This window comes from Callorhinus ursinus, unplaced genomic scaffold (genome assembly GCF_003265705.2).
Source record: "Callorhinus ursinus isolate GAN/ISIS: 27379988/994484 unplaced genomic scaffold, GSC_fseal_2.0 scaffold35, whole genome shotgun sequence".
Taxonomy (NCBI): Eukaryota; Metazoa; Chordata; class Mammalia; order Carnivora; family Otariidae; genus Callorhinus; species Callorhinus ursinus.
The window spans coordinates 10,695,631-10,721,156 of NW_027397097.1; the positions used below are offsets into that span (position 1 = coordinate 10,695,631).

At 36.5% G+C, this 25,526-nt stretch overlaps 1 long non-coding RNA gene across 1 annotated transcript in view; it reads right to left on the minus strand.

The window, feature by feature from the left end:
- LOC141370452 (uncharacterized) overlaps positions 1-25,526 on the minus strand; it is a 1,695,799-nt gene that overhangs the window by 1,593,278 nt on the left and 76,995 nt on the right. The gene's annotated exons all lie outside the window — the stretch shown is intronic.

The following is a 25,526-nucleotide window of genomic DNA, read 5'->3' on the forward strand; positions in this document are numbered from 1 at the left end:
TTGGTTCAACATCCGCAAATCAATCAATGTGATACAATACATTAATAAAAGAAAGAACAAGAACCATATGGATCCTCTCAATAGATGCAGAAAAAGCATTTGACAAAGTACAGCATCCTTTCTTGATCAAAACTCTTCAGAGTATAGGGATAGAGGGTACATACCTCAATATCATAAAAGCCATCTATGAGGGGCGCCTGGGTGGCTCAGTTGGTTAGGCGACTGCCTTCGGCTCAGGTCATGATCCTGGAGTCCCGGGATCGAGTCCCGCATCGGGCTCCCTGCTCAGCGGGAAGTCTGCTTCTCCCTCTGACCCTCTTCCCTCTCATTCTCTCTATCTCTCATTTTCTCTCTCTCAAATAAATAAATATCTTTAAAAAAATATTAAAAAAAAAAAGCCATCTATGAAAAACCCACAGCGAATATCATTCTCAATGGGAAAAAACTGAGACCTTTTCTCCTAAGGTCAGGAACACAGCAGGGATGCCCACTATCACCACTACTATTAAACATAGTACTCGATGTCCTAACCTCAGCAATCAGACAACAAAAAGAAATAAAAAGCATCTGAGTCAGCAAAGAAGTCAAACTCTCACTTTTTGCTGATGATATGACATTTATGTGGAAAATCCAAAAGACTCTACCCCAAAACTGCTAGAACTCATACAGGAATTCAGTAAAGTGGCAGGATATAAAATCAATGCACAGTAATCAATGGCATTTCTATGCGTGAACAAGACAGAAGAAAGAGAAATTAAGGAGTCGATCCCATTTATAAATGCACCCCAAACCACAAGATACCTAAGAATAAATCTAACCAAAGAGGCACAGAATTTGTACTCAGAAACTGTAGAACATTCATGAAAGAAATTGAGGAAGACACAAAGGAATGGAAAAATATTCCATGCTCATAAGATTAGAAAACAAATATTGTGAAAATGTCTATGCTACCTAGAGCAATCTATACATTTAATGAAATCCTTATCAAAATACCATCCACTTTTTTCAAAGAAATGGAACAAATAATCCTAAAATTTGTATGGAACCAGAAAAGACCCTGAATAGCCAGAGGAATGTTGAAAAAGAAAATCAAAGCTGGTGGCATCACAATTCCGGACTTTAAGTTCTATTACAAAGCTGTAATCATCAAGACAGTATGGTACTGGCACACAAACAGACACATAGATCAGTGGAACAGAATAGAGAGCCCAGATATGGACCCTCAACTCTATGGTCAACCAATCTTTGACAAAACAGGAAAGAATGTCCAATGGAAAAAAGACAGTCTCTTCAACAAATTGTGTTGGGAAAATTGGACAGCCAAATGCAGAAGAATGAAACTGGATCATTTTCTTACATCACATACAAAAATATACTCAAAATAGATGAAAGACCTAAACGTGAGACAGGAGTCCATCAAAATTCTGAGGAGAACACAGGCAACAATTTCTTCGACCTCAGGAGCAGCAACTTCTTCCTAGAAACATCGCCAAAGGCAAGGGAAGCAAGGGCAAAAATGAACTATTGGGACTTCAACAAGATAAAAAGTTTTTGCACAGCAAAAGAAACAGTCTTCAAAACCAAAAGACAACTGACAGAATGGGAGAAGATATTTGCAAATGACATACCAGAAAAAGGACTAGTGTCCAAAATCTACAAAGAACTTATCAAACTCAACACCCAGAGAACAAATAATCCAATCAAGAAATGGGCAGAAAACATGAACAGACATTTTTCCAAAGAAGATATCCAAATGGCCAACAGACACATGAAAAAGTGCTCAACATCACTCAGCATCAGGGAAATCCAAATCAAAACCTCAATGAGATACCACCTCACAGCAGTCAGAATGGCTAAAATTAACGAGTCAGGAAATGACAGATGTTGGTGAGTATGCAGAGAAAGGGGAACCCTCCTACACTGTTGCTGGGAATGTACGCTTGTGCAGCCACTCTGGAAAACAATATGGAGGTTCCTCAAAAAGTTGAAAATAGAGCTAACTATATGACCCAGCAATTGCACTACTGGATATTTACCTCAAAGATACAAATGTAGTGATCTGAAGGTGCACCTACACCCCAATGTTTATAGCAGCAATGTCCACAATAGCCAAACTATGGAAAGAGCCTAGATGTCCATCAACAGATGAGTGGATAAAGAAGATGTGGTATAATATACAGTGCAATATTATGCAGCCATCAAAAAAAATGAAATCTTGCAATTTGCAACAATGTGGATGGAACTAGAGTTTATTATGATAAGTGAAATTAGTCAATCAGAGAAAGACAAGTATCATATGATCTCACTGATACAAGAAATTTGAGAAACAAGACAGAGGATCATAGGAGAAGGAAGGGGAAAATGAAAGAAGACAAAACCAGAGAGGGAGGGAGACAATAAGAAACTCTTAATCTCAGGAAACAAACGGAGGGTTGCTGGAGTCGGGGGGAGCGGGACGAATAGGTAATGGACACTGGGGAGAGTATGTGCTATGGTGAGCACTGTGAATTGTGTAAGACTGATGAATCACAGACCTGTACCTCTGAAACAAATAATACATCATATGTTAATAAAAAATACATAAATAAATATAACATTATTTACCTATCCCAATCTCTATCTATCTGTCTATCTATCTATCTATCTATCTATCTATCATCTATCTATAATCTATTTATCTATATATCTAGCAGGATTATAAATTTTCATAATCACTTTGAATATCTGTTTGCATCTACAGAAGCTAAACAGATGCCTATTCTGTGGTACAGTTATCTAAGTATATACCCATGAGAATTGAGGGCTTATTTGGACCAAAACAAATATATAAGAGATGTTTATAACAGCTTTAACATATAGTCACAACCCTGGAGAAAAAGAAAATATCCAACAACAGTGGAATAAATTGATAAAATAGAATATCATATACTAATTTTAAAAATAATAAACACTATATATACAAAAACATAAATTAATCTTATAGACTTTATGTTGAATAAAAGAAACCATAAAACAGAGCACACACTGTAAGTCCATTTATATCACTTAAGAAAAAGGCAATAGATATCAGCAGCTTGGTTACCTTGGGTGACAGGGTGGTGGTATTGGCTGTGAAGGAGCAGGATGAAACTTTTTGAGGCTCTGTAAATGCCCTATATCTTGGCTTAAGTGATGACTACACAGATTATATATCTGTAAATACTCATTGAGCTGCACACTTAAACTATTAAACATTATCATATGCATTATATTATTTTATAATTACATTGTTTACCACTGAAAATAACATGGACTAACATTTTAAAATATACGTTTATTCATGCATGTCTTTTAAACTCTAAGGGATCTTAGAGATCATTTATAGTGTTTACCAAAATGTGATCTACAGTCCACTTTTGGGAATCTCCTCCTCTTGAAAGCTTAGTAAATGTGGGCTCCTAAGGTACATACTGGCATATTGACCCAAATCTCTGGTGATAGGACTTGGAAATCTATATTTTAAAAAGGTACCCTAGATATTATTTATATCTATTAAAGGTTGAGAACTATGATCTAATTAAGTCTCTTAAGTTTATAGTTAAAACTTGAGGCTGGGTTGGTCCAAAGATACATAATAACCACTGGCACAATCAGGTAGGATTCAAACAACTTTTGGGAAGCCTTATGCATAGCAGGGATAGCTTACCTCATTTTTTTTCTTACAACAAAACTTGGTAGTTGTTATTACCCTTAGTTTTTACAGAAAGAAATAAATTCCTAGAAATGTCTTCTCACCCACCTTCAGAAAGTGTGTAAAATTTTGAGCCAGCAAGCAAGTTCATACCTTCTGACTTAGAGTCCACTATCACTCTATGCATTCATGATGCTGTAGATAAGTGTTAACTGCACATTCTCCAGATTTATCATTCTCTGATTCAGATTCAAGGCTTTTTGTATGGATGGTACAGTAAGGCAACTCAAACACAGCTGCATTTTTTTAAATATATTTGAAATAGCAGCACGATGGGATATATACTTAGATAATGTAACCAGATGAAAATATTCTATGCCATAACTCAAATGTTTCTTGTCATATACTCTTAATTTCTCATATATTCAGTCTCAGGAATTCTTAAAATGGCATGTCTGATATTCACAGAGTTAAATCTCTGTATTTCACTCACAAGTTTCCCTATTTGAATCTCCACATGTTAACAAAGCATCCTGTTGTGTAAAGGCTTAGCAAGTAATTTCTCTTGGGTTGAAAATCTTTACATTGTGTTGAAACAAAAGAATGACCATAGCCAGATGGGATGAAGATAAATGATTAATAAAATTTATCAGGAAAGCAAAATAAAGGTTTACCCTTTTTTGTCCCATATTTTGAAGAAAAAGTCCCCAATCAGGATCTGCCACAGCATCCACTGAAAGCAGCATCCACTGAAAGTTAGTGATTTTGGAACCCAGTCAGTCTAGGAAGAACTTCTCAGAAAAAAAAAAAAAAAAATGGCTGATAATTATGCAGCACTTGTTATATATACCAGTGCTTTTAAAAGTGATTTTATAGGTATTATCTCTTTTCAAATTTATAAAAATGCTGAAAAGCAAGTATCATTTTATTATCCTGATTTTACTAACTGAGGCAAAAATGGGTGAAATAACTTGCTTAAGGTTGTTAGCTCTTTCTTGGATGAATCTCTAATTCTTTCTTCTTTGCTCACACATCATTGTGTGCATCTTTGCATTACATTACTATAGCCTGACTTATATTTGAGAAGAGAAATAACTGTGGAAGAATCTCTCTCCCCAGATAGGTTTCAAGATAATTCAAGGTAAGTAAACATATCAAGGTGAGAGAATAACCAGGAAATGTTGGACTAACATCACCACTAACTACAGAAAGAGTAAGTAACAATTATTGAACACCTACATTAAGTGCTTTACTTACTTTATAGCATAGCATCAAATCAACAAATACCCATTTACCCTTGTTACTAGATAAAGAAACTCATTAAGTGGCAGTAACTTACCCATTAGGACAGAGTAAGTAAAGGACAAAGCAAGAATTCAAACTCTAATCTGTCTCCAAAGCCTATGTATGCATCATCCCCACTACACCAAATACCAAGTTGTCCAGGTCTGTTTGCCTTAATGAAATGATGGGATGGCATGAATTCAGACTGTTTTGAATATCAAAGGGAAAAGTAAAAAGTTGTTTAAATGTGATATGCTAGCATCAGAGGTGTGATATCACTCAGCTTCTGCTCAGGAATAAAGCTATTATTCACTTGAAAGCCCCTATTCTCAGTGGAAAAAAACAAAAACACAGACAAGGAAAAAATCAGACACTGAGGATTTTCTACATTGACTGGATCTTCACAATCTTTCAGCAAGCAGTACCATAAAGAGGAATGTCAATCAATTCTAACTTCAGGATTTAGTATCATTTTCACAATGAGCATAGCTTATATGGAAAACACAGCTTATTAAGTCCAGCTTCTTGGCGCTTGGCATGTAGATCTCAGAAAAGACAAAAGGATGATATGCAACATGATAACCCTTAGATACTATATATGCATTCATTGAAGATAAGTTCTCTCTAGGTTCAATACCAAATACATGGATTGGGTTTATTTTACAGCTTGAATAGTACATAATAGAAGGGTAGAGAGTAATTTGAAATTTGATGAGCTTTTTTTAACAAACTCTATTAATTGCTTACATTCATTCATTCGCCAAATATTTGTCATGATAAGAAAGAACCATTCTGAAGTCTGAACTTTAGCAGTCACTCAACATTTCAAAGCCCTCCATTGGCTCTCCATCTCACTTGGAACGAAATATGAAATTGTCATAAGGTCCTACAAATTCCAGCATTTAACCTGCTACTATCCCTCTATTGTGAATCTCCTGCCATGGATTTTGATCATACCCCCACCTCAGGCCTTTGCATCAGCAGTCCTCTTTGCCAGGAATGCTTTTCTTGTAGATACCTATGGTCTCACTCTTACCTCTCAGATCCTTACTCCCCTTATCAAGGAGGCCTTTCCCTCCACACTATTTAAAATAAACACCCTCACTCCTTACTCCCTGGTACTCCTTAAACTCCTTTTCTGTTTAATTTTTTCCCCCTAGCACTTACCACCTCTTATCTACAGTTTGTTTCTCTGTTTTTATTGCCAATCTCTCCCTATTAGACTACAAGCCACATGAGGGTGGTGTTTGTTGTCTGTTTGATTATCCCTGTATTCCCAACACCTGGAGTCATGCCTTGCACTTAGGAGGTATTCAATAAATATTTGTTTAATAAATTGGCAAATTAATTAATGGATGATCGGATTCATGGGGGGATCTAGCAGAAAGAAAGCCAAGTTAGCCCAAGTTCAAAAGACCAAAGCAGAACTAATCTTGTGTTTGAAGGCTAGAAACAAGGGCCAATGCCCATGAGAATGCGTGGTACTAAATGCAGCGGAGCAGTAAGCAAAGGCCCGGGCTTATAGAGCCCTCAGACTGTGAAAAGAATTCTGGACTTCACTCTAAATGCAGTAGGAATTCATTAGACTTTTGTAAGGAGGAAGGTGATGAGGACTAACTTGTATGTGAAAAGCTCACCCTGGCTACTGTGTAAGGAGTTAAATACATGAAGGCAAGAATGGAACCACTGCAGATAATCTAGTGAGAAAAGCTGATGCCTTTTACAAGCATGATAGTAATGGAAAGTTTCTAGTATATTATGGGGAAGACAGTTTAAAAGCTGCTGAAGAGTGAGGGGATTAGTTTTGCTGGAATCAGCTTCTATTATGATCATTCAGTCTTTCAACACATGATTATTGACTACCTGGAGAATTTTGCTAGGCACTAGGGTAGATACAAAGATGGCTTATAATCAGTTTTTTATATAATTGCACTGCCTTAATTTTGAAAAAGTTATTTCTTCCTTGACAATTTGATTATGATGACAGCAAACTATTATTAGAGAGAAAGAATTAACCCTCATGGATGATATAAGTTATATGAAGAACAAATGCTTTATATATGTTATTTTATTTAATACCCTCACCGACCCCAACAAATGATACTGACTGAATTACATAAAGATGAACTAATTTTTCTAAGAACAGGCAGAAATATAGTAGTAGAAGAGAAATTCATAGTTTCTGGCTCCAAATACCCTGCCTTATCTTCTACACTAGATTCAATATCGTGATGGCTATGGCTTCATAGCCATATTCACTTCACCTTATTTGGGGAATACACACACACACACACACACACACACACAGGCACTCACATACACACGCATACACTCATGTGCAATACAACAGAAAAGGAAAGAAAACTTTTCATTGAAACAGTATAGCATTAAAAAGAGTTATAGAAAGTCCACAAATGTGTCAAAGAAGCCAATGATTTAGGTACAATTTAATAATGTTCTCAGTTTTTAATTATTCTCAGTCATTATTTAGTTTAACTTCATCTTTGACTTTGGGCATAAGTAGACTATTTCTTTCAACTTATGGCTAGCCTTATACTTTAAGTTCAAAACATTTCCTGTGGCATGCTTCTAATGATCTAGAGGCCAGAATTCAAACAACTGTTCTTGGTTTTTAATCCTGTGAGGAAAAATGATTCTGGAACTGTATTTAAAATTAATCAAAGAGCAGGGTTTATTTTGCCTTTTTAGAACTCTGCTTTTGACCTAAGACACACTATGAAAATACTCCTGAAAAAAGGAAAAATAGTCAATAGTCTACTCGGTCATCCATTTCTAACTCTTCTAATTTCCCTGCTATAAGACTATCAAAAGTATGAAATTTCTTTCAATAATAACACCATATTATCTGTTGGGCTGTGTCCAACCCCCCCAAAAAATGAAATGATGAAGTACCTCAGAATGTAACTTTATTTGGTAAAAGAGTTAAGGCACATATAATTAGCTAAGATGAGTTCCTACTGGAATAGGGTGGGCCAGCAATCCAGTTTGACTGGTGTCCCTCTAAAATGGCCATGTGAAGACAGAGACACACAGGGAGAATGCCATGTGTTGACAAAGCAGAGATTGGAATGATGTAACTGCAAACCAAGGAACACCCAAGATTATCAGTAAGTCACCAGAAGTTAGGAAAAAACAAGGAAGACTTTCTCTACAGGTTTACAAGGAGTATGGACATGCTGACACCTTGATTTCCAGCATCTCGCCTGAAAACTGTTAGAAAATAAATTTTCGTTATTTTAAGACACCCAGTCTGTTGAAATTGGTTTTATCAACCCTAGGAAACTCACACATTATAACAAATTTGTATATCTATTATAGACTACACCATTTTTGCATGCTTTTTGTTAAATTGAAGTCTCAAAGTAATCTTTTTTATGTCTATTTAATCTATTTTAAATACACTGCCATTCCCTTAACCTGATACTTATTCCTCAACACCAGATCTTTCCTTACATTATTCAAATCTCAGTTGGAATGTCTCCCCCCAAAAGAGGCCTTCCCTTGCTACCCTATTTAAAATAGTACCTCCATCATTCCTCACCTCCTCAGTCTGCTTTATTATTTTCATGCCACATAAAAATTCCTGACATTATATTGTATATTTATTTTTGCATGTATTTTCTGTTTACCCAAACTTGAGTGCAGACTCCATGGAGACTGGAATTTTGTCTTCTGCCCATCTCTGTACTTTCAGTCCTTGTAACAGAGATTAACGTTTTGGCATCAAAATAAGATTTGGGGGTTGAACAAAACCATTATCATTTTACATATGAGGAATTTGTTCTTAGTATTGACTTAAAATTATAAAGGACCAATAAAATTCACCCAATGATGAAAACTGCATTTCTGTAGAAAAAAACGGTCTGAGTCTAGCTGATCTGAATGTCATGTATATTATTACTTCTACATTGCTTTCTGAAAAGATTACAGCTTCTAAGGGACTACCTCTTCCGATTGTTTTATACATACCAGAAGTGTATGTTCTAGTATCTAGTTCTGAAGCTCTTTTCTTTGCAAATTCAAAATAGGAACACTGCCTCATTTCCAAAACACAAATTTTTCTCTGTAGAAGAATGTCAACAGAGATTACTAGAGAGCTCTTCTTATAATAGGAGCTTTTAAATGGGATCACAAAACTGTTGAATTCATTGATTCATTCATTCATTGTTCATTCATTCACTCTTAATTAAATATGGTGTCCCTGCTATGGAGTGAAACAGCCTGACCACTGTGTGGGACTGATTGATTGATTAAGGTTTTATTTATTTATTTGACAGAGAGAGACAGAGAGAGAGAGAACACAAGCAGGGGGAGTGGGAGAGGGAGAAGCAGGCTTCCCATGGAGTAGGGAGCCTGATGCAGGGCTTGATCCCAGGACCCTGGGACCACGACCTGAGCTGAAGGCAGACACTTAACCGACTGAGCCACCCAGGCACCCCGCACTGTGAGGGATTTAAAGATAAGTAGCAAAAAGTCTCCATGCTATCGCCCCATAGAACAGATAAAAAAGAGATAAATCAATGACATTTTAGTTAAGAAGTGATAAATCCATAAGATATGCATCACGCTAGTTTAAAAAAAAAATATGTGAAGCTAGAGCTGTGTGGCCTCAGCTCTCACTGAGGTTTGACACCCTGTTCTCCCTCCCCTCAGTCCTAAAGGTGGTAAGGCCCTCCTTCCTATCATTTCTAGGCTCTGCATGCCTCACCTTGCTTGTTTCCTTAACTTTAGTAACACCTCCGCAAATTCATTAAAGTTTACTTATAAAACCTGCTTCGTTTGAATTTTTGGTAAGAATTCTATTTCCTGTGATATTATTGCTATACTTAGCATTTTCCTAATCTACAGGAGGGCCACAGTAAATGGCAGTTGCTGTTATTCTAGACTAGGTTATTTCTCTATAAGCATATACATGTATTTATTTTTTTAATTAAGTAAACTCTACGCCCAAAGTGGGGCTCCAACTCATGACCCAAGATCAAGAGTTGCATACTCCACCAACTGATTCAGCCAGGTGCCCCAGACTAGACCATTTCTAATAATCATGTAGCCATGCATAGGCAGATATGAATTACTACTGCAGATACAATTCAGCAATATTAGTCTTGAACTACACCCCTCTGACCTTCTTACTGACTCACATTACAGGTGGTATCAATAAGTAAATGTAACAGAAATACTTACTATGAATATATATGAAAATACCATACTATTTTTAAGGAAATTATCCTGAGTTACTCATTTTAATCGTTCCCACAAGTGTAACATTTTATTTTCATCATTTGATATTAATGTTGATGCTAACTGAATATTTTTCAACTTGTGCTATCTCTAAAATAACAATGCAAAAATTCTGTTTTATATGATATTTTCAAGTATGAAGGGTAAAATTATCAAAGAAGAAGAAATGTAAAAGCAAAGGAACGAAATCTAAAAAAAAAAAAAAAAAACCAACCAGAACCTGAAAGAACTTGGGCATGGCCTTAACCGATACTAAGTTAATAAGAGAGCTTTGTTTTTGTTGTTGTTTCCATGTTGCTTACTTCCTGGAGGAAGATAGACATGTTTCTTGCCTCCAAATTATGTTGACAATGGAAGTGTATGTCTTCTCTATTAAATGGGATAGACTATTGGCACAAGATAAACTCATATACCACTCAAATGTAGAGCATATATTTTTTCTAGTTCTCTGTGGATGATCAGAGAAATTTAGAAAGAAGAAAATAAAAATAAAAGCAGGGTATCGTAAGCAACCATGTTCTCTATACCCATCTCTTCTGCTCTCAGAACTAGAAACTGTCACTCACACTTGAGCCTGGAAGCCTGAAAGTACCTGTGACCAAACAGTTTAGGAAAAAGCTGTTGCCCAGAAGAGGAGTTGGGTAAAGGAAAGGTAGATTTAATTAAAGGACTCAGGCACTAGGAAGAAAGAGAAGGCAGCTGTTTGAGAAAAAACAGAGTTGCAGGTAGTGCTCTCAGTCCGAGGGACAAAAAGTGATGTCCCCTAGTAGAAGGGTCCCTGTAGCCTTATCCTAGGGTTCAGGGCAATGCAAATAGGGAATCAGCAAAAGAGGCTGGCTAGACTAATCATTCCAAGAATCTCCAATTCTCCAAGTCTCGTAAGATTTAGATAACATTGTGAAATAAGAATGAGAACTTAAAGTTAGTTGTTGAATAAAAAACATGTTCTAGGTTCCCTATATCTGTGCTTTCCTGGTAAGCAGAAGACTAACCACCCAACCTCCTATTCATCAGCCAAAACAACACTGTTACGGGTATGGTGACAAAAGCCACCTCTCGGAATGATGTACAAGGCAGATTTCACTCAAGGCCTTTTTATCTTGCCAAAAGGAAGCTACAGAGACCACTGTGAGATTAAAGAAACAGGAGATAAGGAACTTTATACCTGGGTTTCATAGGTAAAACTCAGGGCTCAGAGAGATTGAGTAAGTTGCTCAGGATCACTCTCCCCTGAAGTGGTAAAGCATGGTGCTGTCTCGCTCCACCTGGGACTATCCATACTGCCTATTTGTAGACATGAGCCATTAAAGATCATAGTGCTTTGTAATTATTACTTTTCTCTATATTAGCACATCATGTATTTATTCATTTAGTGTAGGATACTGATAAAATTAACATGGTTTAGTGTCGTATAAGTCTAATCTTTTATAGCTTTTCACTTTTACTTACCAAAATATGTCTTTTAAGTTGACATCAGGGGAAAAAAAATGGTTCTACTGGCATAAAAAGCAAGTTTCCATTATTTCATTAGTTAAACTTATCATAAGCAAGTAAACATTAAAATCAGAAGTACATTTGAAGGAATCCACTTTAAAAATATTTTAGCCCTCAGAATTAATTTTAATGATAATTACATTTTTATTATAGGTAATAAAATGATTAACATTTTAAAAGTCCTAATAAAAAATGTAGGGCAATGTACTTTAAAATGCTTGTTGGAAATTAATGACTGGCCTTTGGCATTTTCTGCTAATTTTCTGTCTTTTAAAGAATTGGAGAAGATAAGTGTTTTGTCTGAATCAAACACCTCTTGTATCAGACTATACACTTAAAAAGGGCATAACAGTTATATTTTGTGCTCTTCAATTTTGTTCTCAGAACCCTCTTCAGGAGCTGCTGAGGAAAAGAGACAAATAAATAAAGAAGGGTGATATTATGGGCTGAATTGTGTGTTCTACTCAAATTTTTACATTGAAACCCTAATATCTCAGAATGTGACTGCATTTTGAGATGGGGCCTTTAAAGAGGTATTTAACTTAAAATAAGGCCATTAGGGTGGACCTAAACAAATCTGACGGTGGCCATCATAAGAAGAGGAGATTAAGACAGAGTGATACCAGAGGTGCCTGTACACAAAGCAATAGGAAGCCAAAGAGAAAGGTCTCAGAGAAAACCAACTCTGCCAACACCTTGACCTTGGACTCCCAGCCTCCAGAACTTTGAGAAAATAAACACCTGTTGTTTACCCAGTACCACAGCAACTAGTATGTGGTATTTTGTCAAAGTAGCCCAAGCAAACTAAAACACTCAGGATGTATTTATTTGATTATTTTCCATAGAATGCATGGGGAATGTGATATTCTCATTAACTTCAGGAAAAAGATTTTTATAGAAAGATTATTAATTTTTAAAAATTTATAGGTAATATAATAAAAACAATTTGAAACCTAATAAATTACTGTTACAACAACACTTTAAAAGCTTAAAGAATGTATGTATGTCCTCATTAGCAAATTCACAATCATAGAACATATTTTTTGGCAAAATGTAGTAGGAAAAAAATTATATTGGTTTTATTCAGGCATATGAACAAGAAAATCCCTCAAAGTTATAAGTAAAATAGAATATAATATCACCTGTGAATAGCATAATGATGGAATCAATTTCAAACCTCTCCTGCTTATTTTGCACCTATTTATTGAGCAACAGTAATAGGTACCATAATATGGAATTGTCCAGTATAGTAGCCACATGTAGCTATTTAAATTGATTCAAATTAATTAAAATTCAAATTAAATAAAATTTAAAATTCTATTCCTCAGGTGCCCTAGCCACATTTCAAGTGCTTAATAGCCCCATGTGGCTAGTGGTTAAATTATTCAATAATGTAGATACAGAACATTTCTATCACTGCCAACATTTCTATTAGACATTTGTCCTGTGTCCATGTCCTGGATTTTTCATTTACTAGTCATTTAATCTTTCTGTAACTCAATTACTTTATTTGCAGATACTTTATTTTAATGAGTAAGCCATCTCTCAAAAGGTTATTATGAGGATTTAATGAGGTAACACCTGTGAAGGTCAATTGTAAATTGACTAATGTTATAATAAGTGTTGTGCTATGCTGAATCAATGTACCAATGAATCAGATATGGATCCTACTTTGAAGGAGAATAGATGGCATGGGTAAGTTAGGTCTTGTCAACAAATAAATATCATACAAAACAGAATGTGAGAAATACATAATTAATGGGGAAACTACAGAAATGTTGAAAGATTTTGCCCAATGCTTGGGTATAAAGTCCAAACTCTTAATAATCCGGTCTTTTGATCTCCTGGTTATTTATTTGTTTGTTTGCCTTGTGTCTTGCTAGGCACCACCTTTCTTTATTCTATATTCTAACTAGATTTGGAGTTGCTTTTTTTTTTTATTAACTCAACTCTTCTAGGCAAAACCTCACTTTCAGACTTTCCTCACTCTTTCTTGGACTATGTAACATGGGGCTGGACTGCTCCATTTTGACCCCCAGCTTCTTCCTTCCCTTTTCCTGGCTGATTCATCTCAGACACCACTGCTTCTCAAAACTCTCCTCTGTCTATCCTAGCTCTCAACCATCATGATCATCGTATTTGGTTGAAATGTCCTCTCAACTGAAATCTCCTATCTTTTTACTGATTACAAACTCAGAGTAATTAGGAATTATTATTCTCTTGATCAGTGATAAAGCCCCAACACATAGCACTGGACACTTATTAAAAGATAATTCTTTTTTAATATTTTACATTACTGAATAAGGGAGAGGAAAATTGCTTTTAGCTGATGAGACTGTGTATGTGGGTACGTCATCAAGGAGATGGTATTTGAATGACTTTGTTCAAATGTATTTTTTTTTCCTTTTTTACTCAACCATGTTGTGTGCACCACAAACATAGGTGCTAAGTCTTCACGTCTAATGTAGAAACTAAGCTTAGATTTTGATCCTCAAAACTTAATGTTTGGCACAATTTATCTATAATTTGTAATTTAATTCATTGCAAGATACTCATATTAAGTAGGGTAGAAAAGAAAAGAAGTATTTCACATTTACTTTGTGCCTGAGAATGCCTCCACCCTTTTATATGGATTATCTCATGAAACCCTTACAACAACTCTGAGATTTTAGTATTACATTCATTTGAAAGATAGGTAAGTAGAAGCTAAAAGAGGGTATGTGACTTGTCAATTATAGAACTAGTAATTGGTGAAACTGGAGATTGAACCAGGTCTGTCTCACTTTAGAGACAATTCATATTCCATTGGAACATTAAGGTGACCATGGGATGATGACCCTACCTCTCAACTCTAGGTAACGTTTATGTAAAAATGTGAGGTCCTTTCTCACTTGCAACTGGGGTAAAGGATATCTAATTGTTTTAGATAATAATTTTACTCATCTAGTATTTCTGTTGTCACACTCAAATGTTTTAAAGATATACTGTATTTAGAGCTCATTTCATTTATAGTCTCCTTGTGCATACGTATCTCTTTAATCCATTCAGTTTGTTTCAGCTTCTCAGATTCCATCTACCTGAAAAATCTTTCTGTTGACAACTTTATAGAACAAAAACATTATTTTCTAAATAAAATTAAGTGACATTTAATACCAAAAGAGCATTCACTGTTCTTTTTTCATTTATGTATGCATATGTATAGGTATATGTAAAGAATCTGAGCTAAACACATTTGATACAGATCTCTTGGAAAATAATTCTTTTTTAATATTTTACATTTTTTCATTTATAAATGTTTGAGTTGACTTATTGAGCTTAAGCTAAACTGATACATTATTCATGTTAGTGAAGCACATAAATAATGTTGATTTTTTATCTCCAAAAGATCTTTTTACAAATTTGCTAGGATGAAGGCTATAACTCATTCCCAATGTATTATTAACTCATTAGAACAGGAAATTTATAAGAATCTTTGCTTAGCTCAAGGGAGAATGTGTGTAACATTTTGTCATAGGGAAGGTGAATGCTAAATATACCCAGACACATTAGAACAGGGAGAAATTACTCAACATTTTAAAAGATAACTCTTGAAATCTCTTATAACTGGTTGTTCCATTGCATATTAACTCTCTATAAACTTGGCCTTCCAGCATGAGAACATTTAACTTATTTTGCAAAATAAACTTGTCAACACGATAACTGGAAAAAGGAACCATATTCCTAACATTCTCAGTGTAATCTGTCCTGTCAAAACCCATCATTTTTCTCACGTAGTCCAAATTCCAAGCCCTTCCATACTATCTTTAAAATGGTCAAAAGTTAGAAACATCTGTAGTCATTCAGAGTGCTGTTCACTGTATCATTAAAGAATCTACCATGCCCAGTTTGGCAGAACAAATTGGTCATATCCAGAGTGAGGAAAAGGAATAAGGAAGATGAAGACTGATGGTATCAAATATAAAGTTCCAAGTAACCATACATCCATTTTGCAAACATTTATCTAAAATTTATTCTGTGCTAAGCACTTCCTAGCTACTATAGATACAAAAAGGAGTAGAATGCAGTCCCTATGCTCAAGAGACACATAAGTAACTAAAAAAATGCACTAATATGATTCTAGCTGTAAGTTAGATAATATCTATAGCTTGGATAGCAGAGCCCATGACACATGAAATACCCTCAACAAATATTATGGTATTATTACATATAATACTATAAGCATAGTTATATTATATATTCATATATATTATATGCCATGTATATGCTATTTTTATGCTATCATTATTATTATTATTATATTATTAAAAGCAGAGGGGTTTTTTTTGAAGTTCTGAAAGGCAAGAAGTGTGTTATTATTAGGATGAGGAAGGAAAGTCACCAAAGTTCTCATAAAATGGTTAAAAAATTAGGTGGATCTTCAGAAATAAATCAGAGAATATTAACATAAAAATGAGGACTAGAATTTTAAACTAGACAAATAAGCAGTATTTCACTTGTATGTGGGAAAGAGGAGCTTGTGTCCTAAATCCTGAACTTTAGAGGGCCAACCTCATCCTTCCTCAGGTCATACTACTCGCCACCCAAAGCACAAAACTCATGTTTTAGGCCATGCTCTGGATACCCAGGTTATTGGAGTTCCCAAGTACTGTCCTTTATTCCACCTTCATTCTCCTGAGTGTGGACTGTACCACATTATTATAAGTATATTACTAAGTGGTAGCTAAGGGTTGTTTTTTTTGTGAGGTGTTTGGTTAGAGACTGATTTAGTGGACTGGGTTGTTCAGATGTGTAGGATTCAAAACATGGACCAAGAATGAGAGTTTAGGGTAATTTTTCTTTGTGCTACCACATTCCGGGGTAGAATTCTGAGGCGAGAATTCTAAAATCGAATTGAGATTTCAAAATCATTATTAAATTATTTTTGTCAAAGGAAGAAGATCTACTTAACAGTTTGATAATCAATTTGCAGTTTTTAACTATTTAGATACACGCACTTTTTTAACTATTTTTAACTATTCAGGTAGGTGGACCTCCATTTGGATGCTTGGCCCAGGACCTGAAAAGGGGATGGGTTTAGGTCATAACCCCCCCCCCCCAAAAAAAGTTGTTCACATATGGTGTTTTGATCTACAGAACAGAAAAATAGAAAAGAGAAATGGATAGTGGAGAGAAAATGGTGACTAAAACAGTGACATTAAAGTCAGATCACAAAAGACTGGTGCTAAGGAGTATGAGCTTTATCCTCTAGAGTGGTGTGGTAGGCAGGATAATGGCCTCCCAGGATACCTACGTCCAAACCCCTAGCAACTGGAAATGTTACCTTACATGGCAAAAGGGATTTTGAAGATGTGATAAATTTACAGATTTTGAGATGGGGAGATTATCCTGGAATATCCAGAGTGTTCTAATCCAATTACATAAATTCCTAAAAGCTGAAAACCTTCTGGGGCACCTACGTGACTCAGTTAGTTAAGTGTCTGCCTTAAGCTCAGGTCATGATCCCAGAGTCCTGGGATCAAGCCCCACTTTGGGCTCTCTGCTCAGTGGGGAGCCTGCTTCTCCCTCTCCCTCTGCTCCTCCCCACCCTGCTTCCACTCTCTCGCTCGCTTACTCTCTCTCTCAAATAAATAAATAAAATCTTAAAAAAAAACTGAAAACCTTCCCCAGATGTGTTCAGAGAGATGGAGATATAGAAATAGAAGAATGAGGGGGACTCAGCATTGCTGGCTTTGAAGTGGGAGGAAGGGACAATGAGCCAAGGCAAGTGGACTCTAAGAGCTAAAACGGACAAAACACTGAATTCTCTCCTGAAGCTTCCAGAATGCAATGCAGCCCTGCTTATGCCTTGATTTTAGCCCCTAAGACCCATGACAGATTTCTTCCCTCCAGATAATAAATGACTTTTATTTTAAGCCTCTAAATTCTTGTTAATTTGTTACAGCAGTGATAGAAAAGGCAGCATAATATAGGCAGCATCACTGAAAGTGTTTCCAGGAAATCTTATTAGGAGTTTAAAAGTAATAAATTCCTGTTGTAACCTTTAGGAATTATTTTGTCACAAATAATAAGACTGCCTGACAAATAGTGGCTTACATAAGTGGCATATTTTTCTGTTCTAACAAGAGGTCCAGAGGTAGAACTGTAGGCTGGAAGAGCTGTGCAAGGACACAGGACCCTTCTATCTTTCTGTTCTACCATTCCAACAATTTAGTTGTTGTTCATGGTCACAAGATGGCTGTTTATGGGTCATATCTGTGTCCAATCAGGGGAAAAAAAAAGAAAGAAAGAAAGAAAATGGAGGGAGCATGCCAACAGAGGAGGTTCTCCTTTCAAGAATATTCTGTCCAGAAGCTCTACCCATAAATTACGCTTAAATTTCACTGGCCAGGACTGGCTTACTTAGCCAACTCCTAGGAAAAAGGAAGTAGCAGAAGATTAGTATTTTATGTAGAGACCCTGCCAGAGTTCTGATGGTAAGCAGGAAGTAGAAAAGGGAAGATATTGAGAAATAATGCAGGTTTCCCAATTGCAGGACTTCTGAAAGCCTCTCATAAGTTAGTGTACATTGAGACACTCCAAGAAAGATATACAGAATTCCCCAAACTTATCTGAATAAGGATAATCAGTTTATTTATTTTCATATGGAGGAAGACCTCACCAGGGCAGTGTATAGCATTGCTTGTAAAGCACCATTATAAGGAAAGAGTCATCAAAGGATTCTGAACAGGGAAAGAACCTGATCCAATATCACTCTCATAGCAGGATGACCATGGGCAATAGGAAGATATCTCTTTGTATATCCTATGCTTATGCTATTTCAAAGTGCAAGCTCAGCCCCAGGTACAAGAGGGAGACCAAATATTCCCTAACATTAGGTTAGGGCAGTAAATGCTTTAAAGTTCTCAGAATATTCTCTCTTAAAATGTATACAATGGTTCAACAATATAAAGTATTAATTGAATAATTGATTCAATTTTCAAGAATCTAAAGAAACTAATTTTCTTTGTCTTAGTTAATTTAGATACATCGGAAAGCTTTTAGGAAGACAATATTCTAATCATGATTTTTTCCATTAAAGTAGAAAATAACTGTAGAGAACATTAAATGAATCCTTAGTAGTATTTGTTATTATTATTTATTTGAGAGAGAGAGAGCACAAGTAGGGGTGGGCAGAGGGGCAGAGGGAGAGGAAGAAGCAGATTCCCGCTGAGCAGGGAGCCCAATGTTGGACTCCATCCCAGGACCCTAAGATCATGACCCGAGCTAAAGGCAGACACTTAACTGACTGAGTCATCCAGGCGTCTATGAATCCTTAGTAGTATTGAGGAGAGAACTCACATCCAGATGTTAGGCAACATGCTTATGATTACACAACTGTCTGATGGTGACCTAAGGACTAGAGCCTAGTTCTCTCTTATTGCCCCAAACAGTCGTTTTCCTATTATTAGGTAGGATCATTGGACAGTAAGCTTTTACCTGATGTAGGCATTATATTTCAGGGAATATTATCAGAATGCAGTGTATATGCTCATATAGACTCTTTTCCCTTCTGTAAAATAAAACTATCATCTTCCTCTGCTTCCAAAAAGCTTAAATGGATGAGTTTTGCCGATTCTTTATGATGATAATAGGGTTCTACTTTATTTCAAATACTATCCTGCTTGGAATTAAGCAAAATTACTTAATTCAGTTAACTCGTGTGGACATAGTTACAAATTCAGTAACATATTTTAACATAACATGCTATGTTCATCCCTATGTATTTATTGAGCACTTGCTAAGGACAAAGCCCTTGGCTAGGCACTAGAGATAACAATGTGTGGGGCACATGGTTGTCCTCAAAAGAGGTTTTACTTTGGGTAGAGAGAGGAAAACCATTCAGAAACTGGCAACTGAACCTGCAAGGCAAGTAGGGTTCAGGAAAAGGAATGGGATTTAGGCAGCGAGCAAATCATAAAAAGAATTGTGTTTACTACACAATTCTAGGGAAGCATCAAAGGCTATTGAGGCTTCAAAATTACATCACTGGAACTCAAGAAGACCTACAGAGTACAAGAGAAGAAGAAGGAGGAAGAGGAGGAGGAGAAAGGAGAGAGGAAGGAGCAGCAGGGGGGAGGGGAAGACAAGGGGGAAGGGAAGAAATAGAGAAGAGGATGAAGAAGAGGAAGAAAATGATTCCTCCTTTCTCCCAGCAGCACACAGTTGCCCCACTTTTGTGGGCTCCTAATATCCTAGGCACCTCCTAGCTTTGCCATTGTTTTAAAGACTTTGTAATACTCTGTTTATTTGTGTGTTCAACCAAAGTTGCTTGATCTCATATAGGTAATTAACCAATTGCTCTTCAGTTCCTATCTCTTCCATGCCAAGCAGGGTGCCAGGCATGTAGTAAGCACTGGGTCAGTATTAATTAAATGAATTATGAAATGAAATAGTCATCTGAGAGTTTGAGTTTGCATCATATCCCTTGGCACCATTTGGTCTGGCAGTTGGGTAAGTCAGGGAGTTACATGCAAACTCAGGTTCACCCTGACTTTCAGTGACCCATAAGAGCCAGAGTCTACCTTTCCACCCTACTAAGACAGAACCCGTAGTATCAACTATTGATTTTAGTTAATAACAGTGTATCAATATTGGTTCATCAATCATAACAAATGTACTACCCCTATGTGAAATTTTAATAATAGAGAAAATCGTGAGGACCTGCTCAATTTTCTATAAACCCAGAACTACTCTAAAAATAAGTCTATTTAAAAAAAAAAAAAAGATTTATTTATTTAACAGGGAGAGACACAGCGAGAGAGGGAACACAAGCAGGGGGGAGTGGGAGAGGGAGAAGCAGGCTTCCCGTGGAGCAGGGAGCCTGATGTGGGGCTCGATCTCAGGACCCTGGGATCATGACCTGAGCTGAAGGCTGATGCTTAACGACTGAGCCACCCAGGCACCCCATAAAAATAAGTCTATTAATTTAAAAAAATCTAGTGCACATATGTTTACTTCTGATCTAAAACTCAAGCATGTTGAATTTTGTGGGTGTAGTATACTTCAAGTGTGTGTTTCTAAATCTGGGAATTAGATATCTTAAATTTGACTATATAAAATGTTGCATTTTGTGACAATAACATATTTTTGTTGTTACTAGGGTAATTGAAAAACAAGTACAACTAGCAATAAGTTTAAAGTGATACATATTCCCAGGGTGCCTGGGTGGCTCAGTGCTTAAGGGTCTGCCTTCAGCTCAGGTCATGATCCCAGCCTGGCTGGGATCAAGCCAGACTCCTTGCTTGGTAGGGAGCCTGCTTCTCCCTCTTCCTGTCACTCCCCATGCTTGTGCTCTCTCTTTCTCTCTGTCAAATAAATAAATTAAAAAAAATAAATTAAATTAAAAAGTGATATATATTCCCATACAATCTTTATAGTTTAAAGTAGGCACTGGTGCTTCCCTTTCACAGTTGAGGAAACTGGCTTGGAGATTTGAGGTCAAACGTCACACAAACAGCAAGTCAAAATTCAAATGCAGTCATTTTTCTTAACATCCATGCTGTTTTTAACAATATAAAGCATATATATATATATATGTATATACACATATAAATATAAGCATAAGTATAAATATAAATATAAATACAAGGAAATTTGGGCCTAACTCTTCAGTTACTTGATAGAAAGCCTGGCTTGCATCCACTATGTACCAGTGAGCCCTCTGTGTCCTCAAAATACTGACTTATTTATTAAACAATATTCTGCCAAAAGGTCACCATTTAAATAATGAAAGCAATAAAGCAATGGACACATTTCTGGATGAAATAGTGTTTGTTAATTCCCCTTGATTTATTTACAGTCATTTCTAACTAATATTTATACCAGAGAGAATTCCCGTTCAAGCAAGCAGCTGTGATTCTAGGAGTGTTAGCCAGTTGATCACCCTCAGCTCAGCACAGAGCTGTAAACGTTATGGGGTGATAATATACAGATGAATGATCCAGGTGAGATTGCAACAGAGAGTCCTACAGAGAGTGTAGGACTTTCTTTGTCCTAACTTCAGATATGACATTTTTGGCATATTAAAACTTTCCCTACTCAGGGACACCTGCGTGGCTCAATCGTTAAGCGTCTGCCTTGGGCTCAGGTCATGATCCCAGGGATTCAGTCCCACATCGGCTCCCTGCTCAGCCGGGAGTCTGCTTCTCCCTCTTCCTGCCATTCCCCCTGCTTGTGTGTGTGTGTGCTCGCGCTTTCTTTCTGACAAATAAAATCTTAAAAAAAAACAACAACTTTCCCTACTCAGTGCAATACATGTGTATTGTAGCCCATGTGTCCCTGAGGTTCATTTGTCTTGGCTTTTGCATGTGTAAACTTTAAGGACTGCGAATGTCTTTTTTTTTTTTTAAAGATTTTATTTATTCACCTGAGAGAGAGAGAATGAGAGATAGAGAGCACGAGAGGGAAGAGGGTCAGAGGGAGAAGCAGACTCCCTGCTGAGCAGGGAGCCCAATGTGGGACTCGATCCCGGGACTCCAGGATCATGACCTGAGCCGAAGGCAGTCGCTTAACCAACTGAGCCACCCAGGCGCCCAGGACTGCGAATGTCTTTTCTTATCAAGTATTGTTAAAAGAATTTCACCATGACTGAGAAAATGGGAAAATGAAAACAAAATAAGACAACACAGTAATGACAATGCAGAGATAGTGCCAGGAGAACTAACATTACATTTTCAGGTTAAAAAATGTTTCAATCCCAACTTTATGAAAATTGAAGCTTTTGTTATACTCTATGTTATTTTATTTTATTAATTTCTTCCCTATTAATGGCATTGCAAAGCAATTATGGAAATGACAGACATAATTTCCAGGCAACAGATCCTGGTAAATACTTGGAATTTTTTTGGTTAACACTGAGATAGAATATAAATCTTTCTTTTTTCTTTGTTAAAGTATGAATCTGTTATTATAATTATTGAATATTTTCTATAATAGAATTTGAGATCTAGAGTCAGAGTTCTGGGATCTACACAGCACTGCCTCACATACTTTTTAAATTTTTATTTAAATTCAATTTAGTTAAACAGTGTACTATTAGTTTCAGGGCTAGAGTTCAGTGATTCATCAGTTGAATATAACACCCAGTGCTCATTATATCAAATGCCCTCCTTAATGCCCATCACCCAGTTACCCCATCCCCTCACCCACAACCCCTTCAGCAACCCTCAGTTTGTTTGCTATAGTTAAGAGTCTCTTATGGTTTGCCTCCCTCTCTGTTTTTATCTTATTTTCCCAAACTTCTTTTTTATGTTGTTTTTTGTCAGAGAGAGAGAAAGAGAGAGCACAAGCAGGGGGAGTGGCAGGCAGAGGGAGAAGCAGACTCCCCGCTGATCCAGAAGCCTGATGCGGGGCTCGATCCCAGGACCCTGGGATCATGACCTGAGCCGAAGGCAGACGCTTAACTACTGAGCCACCCAGGTGTCCCTCCCAAACTTCTTAATAAGAATTCCTCAGGTGAAATATTTAAACTCTGGCTGTTGGAAGTTAGTTTTCTTACTTTAAAATTTAAATAATGTAACATTGCCTTGAGAAAATATCCAAACTTAGTATCCTAACATTCAAAACCCATTTCTATCCACTTGCTTTCTCCATACTGACCACATTTCTCTTGGTGTCACCTCACTCCCAGAGTCCTACTGAGCCAAGAACAGCCAGTTGTACATATTCTCCCACATCCATGGCCCTAGAGCTCAGCTTCCAGGAGGACTGTCTCACTCCCTGCTTTCTTGCCTGCTAGCCATTGTCTTTTTTTATTGACCAATTGACTTCTTAATTTCTTTTGTCTTTCAAAACACTCTTCTGAGAAATAATGTAAACCCTCCCTGTAACCCTGTAAACCCTCTCTCCTTTGAGCTTTATACCTAAGTGGACGCACTTAGATGCCCACCTAGCAACTCATTCTCTGCTTTTGCCTTCCTAACAACACTCATTTTGTCCTCTTCAAATTCTGGTTTCTCTGATTGCCATTCCTTTTTATTTTAGGATGAGGATGTTTGAGTCAGAGTAGGAGGAAGAGATCTCCGCTGGGAAAGTGATATTCTATATTTGTTTATGGGAGATCATGAGGTGCGGTGGTCTGGATTACTGGAGAGACCTAGGTTCAAATCTCAACTCTACTATTTACTGGCTGTGTAGTCTCTAACAAGTTTACTTTCCTGAGTTCTAGTTTTCTAGTATTACAATGAAGATTGTACAGTCACTTTTTAAAGATTACTATAAGGAGTAATTTTTACTAAAGGTCTAGAATTGTTCTTGGCACCTAAAAAGAGAGAGGTCTTACACATGGAGGTATGGATAATCACTCTTCTGTGTAGAATACTATAAGTATTTTCAATAAAACCCCTGAATCTTGTAGATCTTTTAGCTGTAATTAATTTTGCTCAACAATCTTTACATTGCTGTTTAGTCCTTTTTGTATCTGATATATAGACAGATATAAAATTATACCATATCTATCATACATGTATATATAATTATACATAAATAGATATATAAATATGTATATCCTATATATGGATATATATGGTCATCTCTTTCTTCCCCCTTCTCTCTCTATAAATATGTATATATTTAAAATATATATTTAAAAATATTTAATATATATTTAAAACATACATATGTATGTATATGTGTATGTATATGTGTGTGTCATATATATGTATATATATATGACCAGAAAAATGGAGATGGTACAGAGAAGTGCACTGTAGTATATGAAGCTCCAGCTCTAGGATGGATGGGGCTGAAATTCCAATTATCTATGGTATCTGTTAGTAGGATAGCCTCAAGCAAGTAACTTAAGACTTCTGAACCTTGTTTTCTCTTTTGAAAGGTTAAGATAGAATGTGCCAGCCTGAGTTATTTCTAGGATTTAAGGGGACAATCTATGTGCCATGTGCCTGCAGGTACGTGCGGGTGTGTGCGGTGTGTATTTCCCCCAGGGACAACAGTTCAGTATTCACTACTTCAGTGTTTGTGATGGCTTCATATAACTACCACAAATAATAAGAATTGCCTATTTATATCTGTACATTAACTGCCCTGAGGATATTATTTACATTTGTATATACCACAGTACTCTGACAATGCCTACTGTGTATCAAGGATTCAGTTCATTCTTGTGGAAGAAAGCAAAGGAAAAAGAGAAGAGTGGAGAGAAGAGAGAAGGACAGCGGGGCCGGAAGGGAAGACGGCTGCGTGAAATATGGCTCTGAAGCTCATCACAAGGTTGACATGTGGCTAATGACTCTTTTCCCATCAAATTTGACTGCTAGCTTTTCATGGAAATGTTCCTTTCTAATACCTTTCATGCTTGCCATCCGACTCACTGTCCCTTCTCCTGAATGCCAAATAGACCTCCACGTGCTTTCATTTTTCTTCTTAAAATATTTGCCACCATTTATAGTATCACCTTCTTTGTCTCGGTCACCTGTTTTTCCAGTTATGACAAGCTTTTGCTAAATCTGTAAATGAGCTCAGAGGATTCCTTCCTTCAGGATAATTCTTCATCATCCTCCCTCTCCTTGCACTTCATGCTAGAATTGCTTGTGCCCTCTCTACACATTATTTTTCTTTTCAAGCAAGCTGAGGAAGAGACCAAAGGAGCTATTTAACACGAAGAAGTAAAGCCATTTTGTGATCTATTGGAAATCTTTGACTAAAAGTGATAGTAATAATAATTCCATGAGTAAAATGACAGCTACATGCTAGGTATCATATTGGACCTTTTACATACTGTTATGGGGTAAATTGTGTACCCATAAAATTCATATGTTGA